Raw genomic sequence first — 13,466 nt, forward strand, 5'->3', positions numbered from 1 at the left:
GTAGTGTTGCTTAAGCAACAAGGCCTTCAGCTTCCCTTAAAAATACAGAAGGAAAAGGAAGGCTGGCTCTCCTGGGGCTGCACCTCAGCATTTTCATTTTCTTAGCAGCACAAACACTCCTGCCTTCAACCTTGCTCCTTCCTGCCAGCCCCTAATTCTGTCCTCCGCCAAAGGTGCCAGAACTCTGGTCCCAGGGGGAAGGCCACAGCTGTGTTTTCCACTGGTATAGCCCGAGGACACAGAAAACATCAAGTCCTCAATAAATACTTGTTGAGTAAAAAACACCCAAAGGAAAAAGGGAGGAAGGAAAAGGTCTCATGCATACTACTAATAATGTGCAGTAAAAATAAATAAATAAATAAAAGCAGAAAGTAATCTGCTGTCCACTACTTTGACAGTTCTATACTCAAACATGATTTACCCACAAAGCAAAGATCATGGTTATTCCACTCTACGCAGCAAGAACACTGGGTCCTCAAGGTGAGCTGGAATTACCATCTGAACAGAGTGGCGGACAAATGCTCCAGAAAGGCTCCGTGAGCACAGTGACCCCACACAGGGGGTGCTAGGGGAGGTGGCCATGCCTACTCCTGTGGCCTAGCACCACTTTTCAAGGGAGTGGCTAGGTAGTAGCTGTGGCACTCAGGCTACCTTGCAATGGTAGAAACAGAATTCTTCTCATTCACTGAAAAGCTACATATTCAAACAGTCTGGCTGATCTTTACACTTGAGCCCTTTTTTTTATTTTTTTGCAGGATCCAGTAGCATCCCTAGAAAATTGGGGGTCAAATCAAACATAAAGCTTTTCTAGACTTCAACCTCTCAGATCAGCAAGAAGCTTCCCCCCACCACCAAAAACAAAATAAAAATTCTCAAAGATACCAACATAGGAAATATACTTTAAGAAACATTAAGTCATCTGTACCAAAATAATAAATGCCCATATTATGATGATAGAATAAAAATTACAGGGTGGGCATTAGGGTGTAGTGGGACAAACTGCCTCCTGGGACACCCATATCTGAGTGCCAGTTCTAGTCCCAGCTTCTCCGAGCTTCCCATAAGCTTCTCTGTTAGTGGGAAGGGGAGGCAGCAGCACCTGCCACCCACACAGGAAACCCAGATGAAGTCCCCGGCTCCTGCTTTCCGCCTTGTCTAGCCCTGGCTGCTGCTGGCACCTGGGGAGTGAGTCAGCAGATGGAAGCATTCTTGCACTCACACTCTCCCCCTGTTATTCTTTCAAATGAAATAAAGAAATCTTGAAAAGAAAAAAAAAAAAATCACACAGCCTAACAACAGAGCATAGGACTGTTCAAACAACAGTACACGATGCAATCCTGGAGGCCGGTGCTGTGGTGTAATGGCGCTGTGGCCACCGCCTGCAGTGCCAGCATCCCATATGGGCACCAGTTCAAGACCCCACTGCTCCACTTCCAATCTAGCTCTCTGCTATGGTCTGGGAAGGCAGTAGAAGATGGTCCAAAGCCCTGCATCCGCATGGGAGACCTAGAGGAAGCTCCTGGCTTTGGATTGGCACACTGCAGCCATTTGGGGAGTGAACCAATGGATGGAAGACCTCTCTCTCTCTGCCTCTCCTTCTGTCTGTGTAACTCTGACTTTCAAATAAATAAATAAATCTTTAAAACACACACACACACACACACACACACAATGCAATCCTGTTATAGCCAACATAGCCAATAAGCTGTGTTAAACACTACAACTAGTGCAAAAGTACCGTACGTACCTATAGTGACAAAGAAGGGAATCTAGAGAGCTACACAGACTCAGTGTTGTTGGCTTAGCCAACTGGCCGCTTCTTTTATATAAAGTGATTCATTTTTCTTGGAAAGAAAACGGGATGGAAGAATGAAAGATGGGAAAGGGAAGGGGATCAAAGAACTGGAGGAAGCAAACCCAGTGAGATCCCTCAGGCATTAACTAGTCAACAGGAAGTCCCCGAGCCCTGTGCTATTACAAACTGCAGAGAAGTCTCTCTCTACTATCTCCAGGAAACTGCCACCCTCTTTATAAAATCTACTCTACTGGCCTGTATTCCCACTTGCTCACCTGATCAGCTGTGTTTTTCTGCTGAAGATTTATTTATTTATTTGAAAGTCAGAGTTACACCAAGAAATAGAGACATCTTCAATTTCCTGGTTTACATCTCAACTAGCTGCAAAGGCCAGGGCTGGACCAGGCTGAAACCAGGAACTTCTTTTGGGTCTCTCATGTAGGTGGCATGGACCCAAATACTTGGGCCATCTTCTGCTGCTTTTCCCAGACCATGAGCTAGGAGCTGGACCAAAAGTGCAGCAGGGGCCGGCAATGTTGCATAAAGGGTTAAGCTGTCACCTGAAGCGCCTGCAGCACCAACAACCCATCCCCTGCTCCACTTTCGATCCAGCTCCCTGCTGATGTACCTGGGAAAGCAGATGAGAAAGGCCCAAGTACTTGGGCCCTGTACCCACATGGGAGACCAAAAGAAGCTCCTGGCTTCAGCCTGGTCCAACTCCAACCACGGCAGCCATTTGGGGAGTGAACCAGCAGATAAAAAACGTCCTCTCTACCCTAAACCCCTTTCTCTCTAACTCTGCCTTTCAAATAAAATAATACAAATCTTGGGGGAGAGGGGGGCACAAAAAGAAGAAGTGTAGCACCCAGGACAGGAACAAGCATGCATAAGGGATGCCGCCACTACAGGAGGCGGCTTTACTACTTGCCGCAGTGCCTGCCCTATACCTTTCAATATATACATCTCTGTCTATGATTTCACCTTAACCACACCTGGACTGATATTCAGGACGGCCATAGTTAGAAAATTATGTATTATCTCTTGGGGCTGCATTATGGTGCAGCGGGTTCAGCCACTCCCTGCAACACCAGCACCTCATATTGGAACACTGGTCTAGGTTCCAACTGTTTCACTTCCAATCTAGATCCCCGATGTTCCTGGAAAAGCAGCAGATGACGGCCCAAGTGCTTGGGCCCCTGCACCCACCAGTGGAAGAGCTCTGTGTCTCTCTCTCTCTTACTCTGCCTTTCAAGTAAATGAAAACAGATCTTTAAAAAAGAAAAGAAAAAATTTCTTTAAATATTTATTTACAATAAATAATACAAGAACCTCAAACTCTTCCTCTCCTGAATTCCACGATCTATTTCTTCTCTCTACACAGCTCCAAAGGCTTTTCACCATTCAGAAAAAAAACGGGTTCTGGGGGCTGGCACTGTGGCATAGTAGGCTAAGCCTCCACCTGTGGTGCTGGCATCCTGTATGCGCACTGCTTCATGTCCTTCCAATCCAATTCCCTGATAATGTGCCTGGCCCAAAAGAAAAAGAAAAATGAAAAAAAAAAAAAAAAAAAGATGGCCCAAGCGCTTGGGCCCCTGCCACCCACGTGGGAGACCAAGAAAAAGCTCCTGGCTCCTGGCTTCGGCCTGGCCCAGCTCTGGCCATTGTGGCCATCTGGGGAGTGAACCAGAGGATGGAAGCGTTCTCTGTGTCTCTCCTCTCAGTGTGTAACTCTGTCTTTCAAATAAAATAATACAAATAAAACTTAAAAAAAAAAAAAAAAAAGGAACAACTGCTCAGCATCCAATACCACAAAACTCTGGGAACATAAAATAATGACTGCGAAACTACTTTATTAGAAACTTTAATGGGGCCAGCATTCTGGCATAGTGGGTAAAACTGCCACCAGTAATGTTAGCATCCCAGCTGCTTTTTTTTTTTTTTTTTTTTTTTTTTTTTTTAAGATTTATTTATTTGAGAGGTAGAGTTACAGACAGTGAGAGGCAGAGACAGAGAGAAAGGTCTTCCATCTGCTGGTTCACTCTCCAAATGGCCACAACAGCCAGAGCTGCGCCAATCCAAAGCCATGAGCCAGGAGCTTCTTCCAGGTCTCCCACATGGGTGCAGGGGCCCAAGGACTTGGGCCATCTTCTACTGCTTTCCCAGGCCATAGCAGAGCGCTGGATGGGAAGAGGAGCAGCCGGGACTAGAATCAGTGCCTATATGGGATGCCAGAGCCGAGGTGGAAGATTAACCTACTGAGCCACAGCGCGGGCCCCTGCTCTACTTCTGTTCCACCTCCCTGCATGGGAAAAGCAGGGGAGGATGGCCCAAGTTCTTGGGCCCCTGCACCCACATGAGAGACACGGAAGAAGCTTCTGGCTCCTGGCTTCACCCTGGCCCAGAGCTGGCCATTTTGACCACGGGGGCGGGGGTGGGGTGGGGGTGAACCAGGAAATCAAAGATGCTCTCTCCCTGTCTCTCCATCTTTAACTATGACTTTCAAATAAATATTTTTTAAAAGAAATTAAAAGTTATATGAGTGTTACAAAAGAAACTGAGACTGAATCCAGAGCTCATTCTGCATCACTGGCAACCACAGGAGACAGCATTCATTAGACACTATGGATGAGCATTTTAGACACTATCAGGAAGTCTGACAAAGGGCAGAAGCCCTGCTCCTGAACGCAGCCTGAAGATGCATGTCTTCTCTTTGTCCCCCACTACTGCTTTCACACCGTTCAAAGTCCAAATGTGGGTATTTCCCCTAAAACAATTAGACCTCAATCACTCCCTACACATGCAGATGAACCCGTTCTTACCACTGGCCGGTGCTAAACCACTGGCTGGTGCTACGGCTCTCTAGGCTAATCCGCGGGCACCGGATTCTGTCCCGGTTGCCCCTCTTCCAGGCCAGCTCTCTGCTGTGGCCCAGGAGTGCAGTGGAGGATGGCCCAAGTGCTTGGGCCCTGCACCCCATGGGAGACCAGGAGAAGCACCTGGCTCCTGGCTTCAGGTCAGCGCGGTGTGCCTGTTGCAGTGCGCCGGCTGCAGCGGCCATTGGAGGGTGAACCAACGGTAAAAGGAAGACCTTTCTCTCTGTCTCTCTCTCTCACTGTCCACTCTGCCTGTCAATAATAATAATAATAATAATAATTAAAAAGGTAAACCACATAACCAAGGGCCAGTTTCGTATCCCATTAAGCAAATGGATATGCAGAGGAGACGTGACGTTTCCTGCTTTAGCAAACAGACTCCTGGCTGCTCCTGCCTTGCCCTGGGACCTCAGGGAGCCTCAGATGTCTTGTTGGTAGGGACAAGCACGGTGGAATTGCCAGTTTACAAGAACCACTCTGAGCTCCCATTTACTGCTCATGAGTGCTAGAAAGTCAGCCCACCTTTGAGAACAGAAAGGCAGCTTGGCTGTGCATGACGGGCAAGGTCTTTAGGTCTACAAAGAGCTGGGTCTGACATCCAGAATCTAATACTCAGTAGCACATGGCAGTGGGTAACTCATAATCTCCTGAAAGTTGAGTTTCTCTCAGCCATAAAACAAGAGAAATAAAACTCTGCTTGATCTTCTCAAGTGTGCTGTGAGGAGTGAAGGATCTTTAAAGTGCGTGAAATGTAATGCGGTGGCATAGTGGCTAAAGCCGCCGCCTGCAGTGCCGGCATCCCATATGGGCGCTGGTTTGAGTCCTGGCTGCTCCATTTCTGACCCAGCTCTCTGCTATAGCCTGAGAAAGCAGTAGAAGATGGCCCAAGTCCTTGGTCCACTGTGGCAGCATGGGAGACCCAGAAGCTCTCGGCTCCTGGCTTCGGATTGGCACAGCTCTGGCCGTTGCAGCCAACTGGGAAGTGAACCAGTGATGGAAGACTTCTCTCTCTCTCTGCCTCTCCTTCTAACTCTGACTTTCAAATAAATGAATAAATATTAAAAAAAAAAAAAAGAAATGGAATTCTGCCTCAAATGTTGACCTACTAAGAAGTTCCTGGCACAAATGAGCAGCTGGGTGATTCTGAAACAATCAGTGAGGAAGCAGAATGTGAAATCCAGCAAATTCACAAATAATTCTACACAGGTCACGCTAAAGAACTTCTGACTCAAACCTCATTCTCAGGCAGTGTCAGGAAATGGAAACATCTGTTTTGCTAAGGTGAGACATGTGACCACCACCAGCTAAAATACCACACACTCATCAGGTGCCACCAGATGCCGGCTGAGCAAGCTGTTGAGAGCAACAGTGCTGAATCAGGAAGGCGCCTGATAGCAGAGGTCTCATAACACCCCGAGGAAATCACATCACTGGATAAACATAGGTCAGACATGTTCTGAGTACACACAATAAACAGCCTATGGCCTCCTCTAATCTCTGGCAGTGGGGCCAGCGTTGTAGCACAGTAGGTTAATCTGCTGCCTGCAACACCAGCGTCCCATATGGGCACTGGTTCCAGTCCCAGTTGCTTAACTTCTGATCCAGCTCCCTGCTAACAGCCTGGGAAAGCAGTGAAGGATGGCCCAAGAACTTAGGACCCTGAACCCATGTGGAAGACCTGGACGAAGCTCCTGGCCTTGGCTTCGACCAGCCCAGCCCCAGCTGTTGCAGCCATTTGAGAAGTGAACCAACAGATGGAAGATATGTGTCTTTCCTTCTCTCTTGAAAAAAAAAAGAAAGAAACACACACACACACACACACACACACACACACCTCTGGCACTGCCACTCCTTAGGAAATCTTAGACACAAGCCACCTCCCTTCAATTTCAATCACTTGAGGATTCAGTTCCACACATCACTAAACAGATGACTACTAACTTCCTGATCAAAGTGCTCTAAAGCCACCAGCCTCTTAGCAACCTAAAAAACTTCACTGGCTCAGAAGTCCAAGACTTCTGGCAGGCTTTTTCACTGGGGAGGGCGGGCAAGTTCATCTCTAGCTCATTCAAATATACTTTGACAAGTGGTCAAAGCAGACACCAGGGAGGAAATCTGAAACACTGAAAAGAGCTCAGAGACCAGGCCTCCAATCAACCACTGCTGGTGCAAAATAAAGAGTCTTCCTTGGGGCGGGCAATGTGGCATTGTGGGTAAAGCCGCCGCCTGCAGTGCCAACATCCCACATGCGTGCAGGTTCAAGTCTCGGCTGCTCCATTTCCAATCCAGCTCTCCGCTATGGCCTGGGAAAGCAGTAGAAAAAGGCCCGAGTACTTGGGCCCCTGCACCCGCATGGGACACCAGGAAGAAGCTTCTGGCTTCTGGCTTTGGATCAGCACAGCTCTAGCTGTTGTGGCCAATTGGGGAGTGAACTAGTAGATGGAAGACCTCTTTCTCCTCTCTCCTCTCTATCCTCTCTCTCTCTGACTCTCCTTCTCTCTGCGTAACTCTTTCAAATAAATACATAAACCTTTAAAAAAAAAAAAAAAGTCTTCCTGGGGCCAGCCCTGTGGCATAGCCACTGCCTGCAATACCAGCATCCTATATGGACAACAGTTCAATTCCAGGCTGCTCTACTTGCAATCCAGCTCTCTGCTGTGGCCTGGGAAAGCAGTGGAAGACGGCCCAAGTCCTTGGGCCCCTGCACCCGCATGGGAGACCAGAAGGAAGTTTCTGGCTCATGGCTTCAGACTGGCCCACCTCCTGCCATTGCGGCCATCTGGGGAGCAAACCAGCAGATGGAAGACCTCTATCTCTGTTTCTTTCTAATTCTGCCTTTCAAATAAATAAATAAATCTTAAAAAAAAAAGTCTTCCTACTACAAATGAAAAAAACACAAGACTCCTTCCCTGTTCCCTGAAGCCACCTCACCTTATCTGAGAGGCACAGTTCTCAGAGGGGTGAAGCCTTTCTAATCCCCTAAGGAACACGAGGGTGGGGATGCCTTAGGGGATAAAAAGGTCTCACAGCTGAGTGCACAGACGCCCTGACTGAATTCTGCAGTTTACCACAGACCACATGGAAACCGCAACTGCGGGCTACCGAGGCACCTGTCCCACACTGCATTTACCTGTGAGTGTGTAAAGGTTAACCCACGGCAGGTGTGATCCCATCATTCCTAACAGGCGCATGCTCAGGCTCCAAGTAAAGATTCAAGAGTTGCTGCTGCCTGTCCCCACAACACTCACCTTGGCTTGCTCAGATTATATAACAGCCCAAGAAGACTGTTCCCTGGTGAGGTGTACCTCTGCTAACAGGGACCAAAGCTGGAGCCAAAGGGTCAGATCATATGCCCCACAATTTGTTGCCTGGAAAGGTAGCCAGACCTGCCAGGCCTTGGTGGACAATGAAGCCAGGGGCTTCAGGGCTTCTCTATACCAAAGGGAGGTCACAATAGGGTCAGCACATCTCTATAGCACCCATCGTCATGGTTAACTACAGAGAAATACAGTATCTGATCTCAAGAACCTGGAAGTATGTCCATCATGTGTTGAGTATTTAAAATCTATAAAGACCTATCTTTCTGTCTACTGAAAATGTATTCTGCCTTAGAAATATTCTGCCTTAGTGTGATGGATAGGAGATATGGTAACATAAACTTTTTCATAAACTCTGGGGCAGGGACTTGGCACAGAGGTTCAGATGCCTCTTGGAATGCCTGAATGCCTGAATGCCTGCATCCCAAATCAAAGTGCCTGGGCTCAAGTCTCAACTCTACTTTTTTTTTATTTTTGACAGGCTGAGTGGACAGTGAGAGAGAGAGACAGAGAGAAAGGTCTTCCTTTTGCCGTTGGTTCACCCTCCAATGGCTGCCGCGGCCGGCGCACTGTGCTGATCTGAAGGCAGGAGCCAGGTGCCTAAGTGTGACATTTCCACAGCCATGCTCTTTCCTTTCCTCACCATATGAAATTCCCAGGACAACGCTTTCTCTTCACAAGTCACCTGGTGCTAACTCAGTATCCATATAAATGCCTATGTGACTATTAATTTAGATACAGATCTAAGTGTTTTGTATTTTAGTATACACCCTATGACATGAGGACTGAATCCCTACATCCTGAGAGGTTTTTTGTTCTTATCTGAAGATTTTATTTATTTGTATGGCAAAGTTAGAAACAGAGGTGGGGGTTGGGGGAACAAAGAGAGAGAGAGAGAGAAATAGAGTCTTCCATCCGCTGGTTCACTCCTCAAATAGCCGCAACAGCCGCGGCTCGGACAGGCCACAGCCAGAAGCCAGGAGCTTCTTCTGGGTCTCCCAAACAGGTGTAGGGGCCCAAGGACTTGGACCATCTTCCACTGCTTTCCCAAATACATTAGCAAAGAGCTGGACTAGAAGTGGACCAGCTGGGGCCGGCGCCACGGCTCAATAGGCTAATCCTCCGCCATGTGGCACCGGCACACCGGGTTCTGTCCCGGTTGCCCCTCTTCCAGGCCAGCTCTCTGCTGTGGCCAGGGAGTGCAGTGGAGGATGGCCCAAGTGCTTGGGCCCTGCACCCCATGGGAGACCAGGAGAAGTACCTGGTTCCTGCCTTCGGATCAGCACAGTGTGCCGGCCACAGCGCGCCAGCCGTGGCGGCCATTGGAGGGTGAACCAACGGCAAAGGAAGACCTTTCTCTCTCTGTCTCTCTCTCTCACTGTCCACTCAGCCTGTCAAAAAAAAAAAAAAAAAAAAAAAAAGAAGAAGAAGAAGTGGACCGGCTGGAATTCCAATCAGCATCTACATGGGATGCTGGCTCTGCAGGGGGCGGCTTACCCCACGGCACCAACACTGGCCCCCCTTAAAGTTTCTAGAAGACAGATCCAGTAAGTCTGGTAGCCAGCAAATGCACAGAAGTACTTTTTGCACAGCACAATTCTTAACCTGCTGATACGACATACAAGAACCTGGTGAAACATACTGCTGACCTGTGGTTCAGTACCCACAAATGTAAACTAAGCTAAAGGCAGCCAGGGAGAATCTTGGCCACACAGAGACCAAGGGGCAGCACATGTAAGTAGTTAAGGTGCAGGCACCAGGCAGGCACAGCTTAGAGCAAACCCTGGTTCTGCCAGTGTATCAGCTGGATGGTCTTGGGTCAGCTACTTAATTTCTCAGTCCCTTTTCATCTGTAAAAGACAGTACTACCAATTCTCTAAGGTAGGTATAAGAACTAATGGGGAGTTACAGAACTATAACATCATATAGAAAATGTCACTTAAATGTAAACTTAAGGACAGGTGTTATGGTCTTGTCAGATGAGCCACACTTGGGAAGCCTGCGTTCCATAATCAGTGATGGTTCAAGTCCTGGCTACTTTGCTTTCAATCCACCTTCCCGCTAATGCATCCTGGGAGACAGCAGGTGATGGGCTCAAGTGCTTAGATCCCTGCCACCTACATGGGAGACCAGGATGGAGTCCCTGGCTCCTGGCTTCAGCTTGGCTCCGCCATGGCTGTTGCAGCCATTTGGAGAGTGAACCAGTGGATGAAAAGCTCTGTCTCTTGGGCCGGTACTGTGGCGCAAGGTAAGCCTCCACTTGCAGAGCTGACATCCCATATGGGCATTGGCTAGAGTCCTTGCTGCTCCACTGATTCAGCTCCCTGCTATTCTGCCTGGGAAACTAGCAGAAGATGGCCCAAGTCCCTGGGCTGTTGCACCCACATGGGGTACCCGAAAAGATTCCTGGCTACTGGCTTCGGCCTGGCCCAGGGCTGATTATTGAAGCCATTTAGGGAGTGAACCAGCAGATGGGAGATTTCTCTCTGTTACTCTTTCAAATAAATTAATTAATTAAAAAAGAAAAGATCTTCTGCGAGTGAGATCCCAGTGGAAAGAACGGGGCCATCAAAGAAGGAGGTACCTTTCTCTGAAGGGAGGAGAGAACTTCCACTTTGACTATGACCCTGTCTGAATAAGATCAAAGTCGGTGAACTCAAAGACTTCCACAGCCTTGGCAACTCATGACTAGAGCCTAGGGTGATTACTGACACCATAAACAAGAGTGTCAATTTGTTAAGTCAACAACAGGAGTCACTGTGTACTTACTCCTCATGTGGGATCTGTCCTTAATGTGTTGTCCAATGTGAAGTAATGCTATAACTAGTACTGAAATAGTATTTTACACTTTGTGTTTCTGTGTGGGTGCAAACTGATGAAATCTTTACTTAATATATACTAAATCGATCTCCTGTATATAGATAATTGAAAATGAATCTTGATGTGAATGGAATGGGAGAGGAAGCGGGAGATGGGAGGGATGTGAGTGGGAGGAAAGTTATGGGGGGGGAAAGCCATTGTAATCCATAAACTGTACTTTGGAAATTTATATTTACTAAATAAAAGTTAAAAAAAAAAAAAAAAAAAGATCCGTCCCCCTCTCTCTCTAACTCTACCTTTCAAATAAATCTTAAAAAAAAAAAAAAAAACTGGGTGGCCAGCGCAGTGGCTCAATAGGCTAATCCTCCACCTAGCAGCGCCGGCACACCGGGTTCTAGTCCCGGTTGGGGCGCCGGATTCTGTCCCGGTTGCCCCTCTTCCAGGCCAGCTCTCTGCTATGGCCCGGGAGTGCAGTGGAGGATGGCCCAAGTGCTTGGGCCCTGCACCCCATGGGAGACCAGGAGAAGCACCTGGCTCCTGCCTTCGGATCAGCGCAGTGCGCCGGCCGCGGCGGCCATTGGAGGGTGAACCAACGGCAAAGGAAGACCTTTCTCTCTTTCTCTCTCTCTCTCCCCCTGTCCACTCTGCCTGTAAAAAAAAAAAAAAAAAAAAAAACTGGGGCCAGCACTGTGGCGTAGCAGGTAAAGCTGCCGCCTGCAGTGCTGACATCCCATATGGGTGCCAGTTCGAGTCCGGCTGCTCCTCTTTCCATCCAGCTCTCTGCTATCACCTGGCAAAGCAATAGAAGATGTCCAAGTCCTTGGGCCCCTGCACCCACATGGGAGACCCCGAAGAAACTCCTGGCTCCTGGCTTTGGATCGGCACAGCTCTGGCTGTTGCAGCCATCTGGGGAGTGACCCAGCGGATGGAAGACCTCTATCTATCTCTCTATCTGCCTCTCTGTACAATTCTGACTTTCAAATAAATCTTTAAAAAAAAAAAAAAAAAAGGATGTGGGGCCGGCACAGTCGCATAGTGGGTAAAGCCGCAGCCTGCAGTGCCAGCATCCCATATGGGCACCAGTTTGACTCCCAGCTGCTCCACTTCCGATCCAGCTCTCTGTTACGGCCTGGGGAAGCAGCAGAGGTTGGCCCAAATCCTTAGGCCCCTGCACCCATGTGGGAGATCCTGAGGAAGTTCTTGACTCCTGGCTCCAGATCAGCGCAGCTCCAGCCATTGCAGCCAACTGGGGTGTGAACCAGCAGATGGAAGGCCTCTCCCTCTCTCTCTGTAACTCTTTCAAATAGATACATTAAAAAAAAAAAAAAAAAAAAAGGACGTGACTCTAATACCCTTGCCAACACTTCATCAGTTTACAGAGACAAGATGTGACTGATTTTAGTACTATGCTTCAAACAATTCATCACACATTCATCAAATATCCTTTACAAAAATTTTTAGGGAAACTCAGTATCTACCAGAAAATGGAAGAGGCTGTTACTAGGTGGGGCAACGTGGCACTGTTCATAGATGAAAACGAAAAAAGACACAGTACCTTTCTGGTAATAGGCCCAACTCATATTTGGATCACTGGAAGCTAAAACTTTTTTTAATACTTATTTATTTGAAAGGCAGAGTAACAGAGGGAGAGGGAGAGACAGAAAGATCGATCTTTGATCCACTGGCTCACTCCCCAAATGGCTGCAATGGATAGGGCTGGGCCAGACTGAAACCACATGGGAGCAGGGGCCCCGGCACCAGGGCTGTCCTCGGCTGGTTTCCTGCTGCATCAGCAGGGAGCTGGATCAGAAGTGGAGCAGCCAGGACTCCAACCAGCGTCTGTCTGGGATGCCAGTGTCACAAGCAGCGTTAAGTGCTACTCCACAACGGCAACTCAGAGGCTAAACCTCTGAAGCAAGCTCAATAACCACGTCAGGCAGATGTGAAGACCCTGACAGAAATGGTCACTGAGTTAACAGTACCATCATCCTTGGATAAACAGAATGATCAGTCTGGGGTCTGACTGTAAGTATGCTAAGAATCAAGGAAACTAAGTTATACCACCAAGTGAGCTCCCAGCTAGCCACAGGGACTGTCCTGGAACTCCTTTTTTTTTTTTTTTTTTTTCAAGCAGAGTGGACAGGGGGAGGGAGGGGGGGGGAGAGAGAGAGAGAGAGAGAGAGAGAGAGAGAGAAAGGTCTTCCTTTGCCGTTGGTTCACCCTCCAATGGCCGCCACGGCTGGCGCACTGCAGCTGGCACACCGTGCTGATCCAATGGCAGGAGCCAGGTGCTTCTCCTGGTCTCCCATGGGGTGCAGGGCCCAGGCACTTGGGCCATCCTCCACTGCACTCCCAGGCCACAGCAGAGAGCTGGCCTGGAAGAGGGGCAACCGGGACAGAATCTGGCGTCCCGACCGGGGCTAGAATCCGGTGTGCCTATTGAGCCACGGAGCCGGCCGGAACTCCTATTAAGTCATTTCTCAGCCACTGGCAGGGAGCATGGGATGACCAGGGGGCAGGGGAAGAAAGGCCTTGGGCCTCCCATGCTGCTTTACCAGAGCAGGTCACCTTTTCTCAAAAACAGTAAGCTAATTCCTCTTCTTATTTTTTTGTTTTGTTTTTGGATTTATTTATCTGTAAAGCAGAGTTATAGAGAGAGAC

The 13,466-nt window shown here is 48.4% G+C and overlaps 1 protein-coding gene across 6 annotated transcripts in view; it reads right to left on the reverse strand.

Annotated features, from left to right (window-relative positions):
* HMOX2 (heme oxygenase 2) overlaps positions 1-13,466 on the reverse strand; it is a 40,110-nt gene that overhangs the window by 11,515 nt on the left and 15,129 nt on the right. The window contains exon 1 of one of the 6 annotated variants that reach the window (XM_051836134.2): positions 7,917-8,074. The gene's annotated coding sequence lies outside the window, so the exon portion shown is untranslated. 6 annotated transcript variants of the gene reach the window in all.

This window comes from Oryctolagus cuniculus, chromosome 19 (genome assembly GCF_964237555.1).
Source record: "Oryctolagus cuniculus chromosome 19, mOryCun1.1, whole genome shotgun sequence".
Lineage (NCBI taxonomy): Eukaryota > Metazoa > Chordata > Mammalia > Lagomorpha > Leporidae > Oryctolagus > Oryctolagus cuniculus.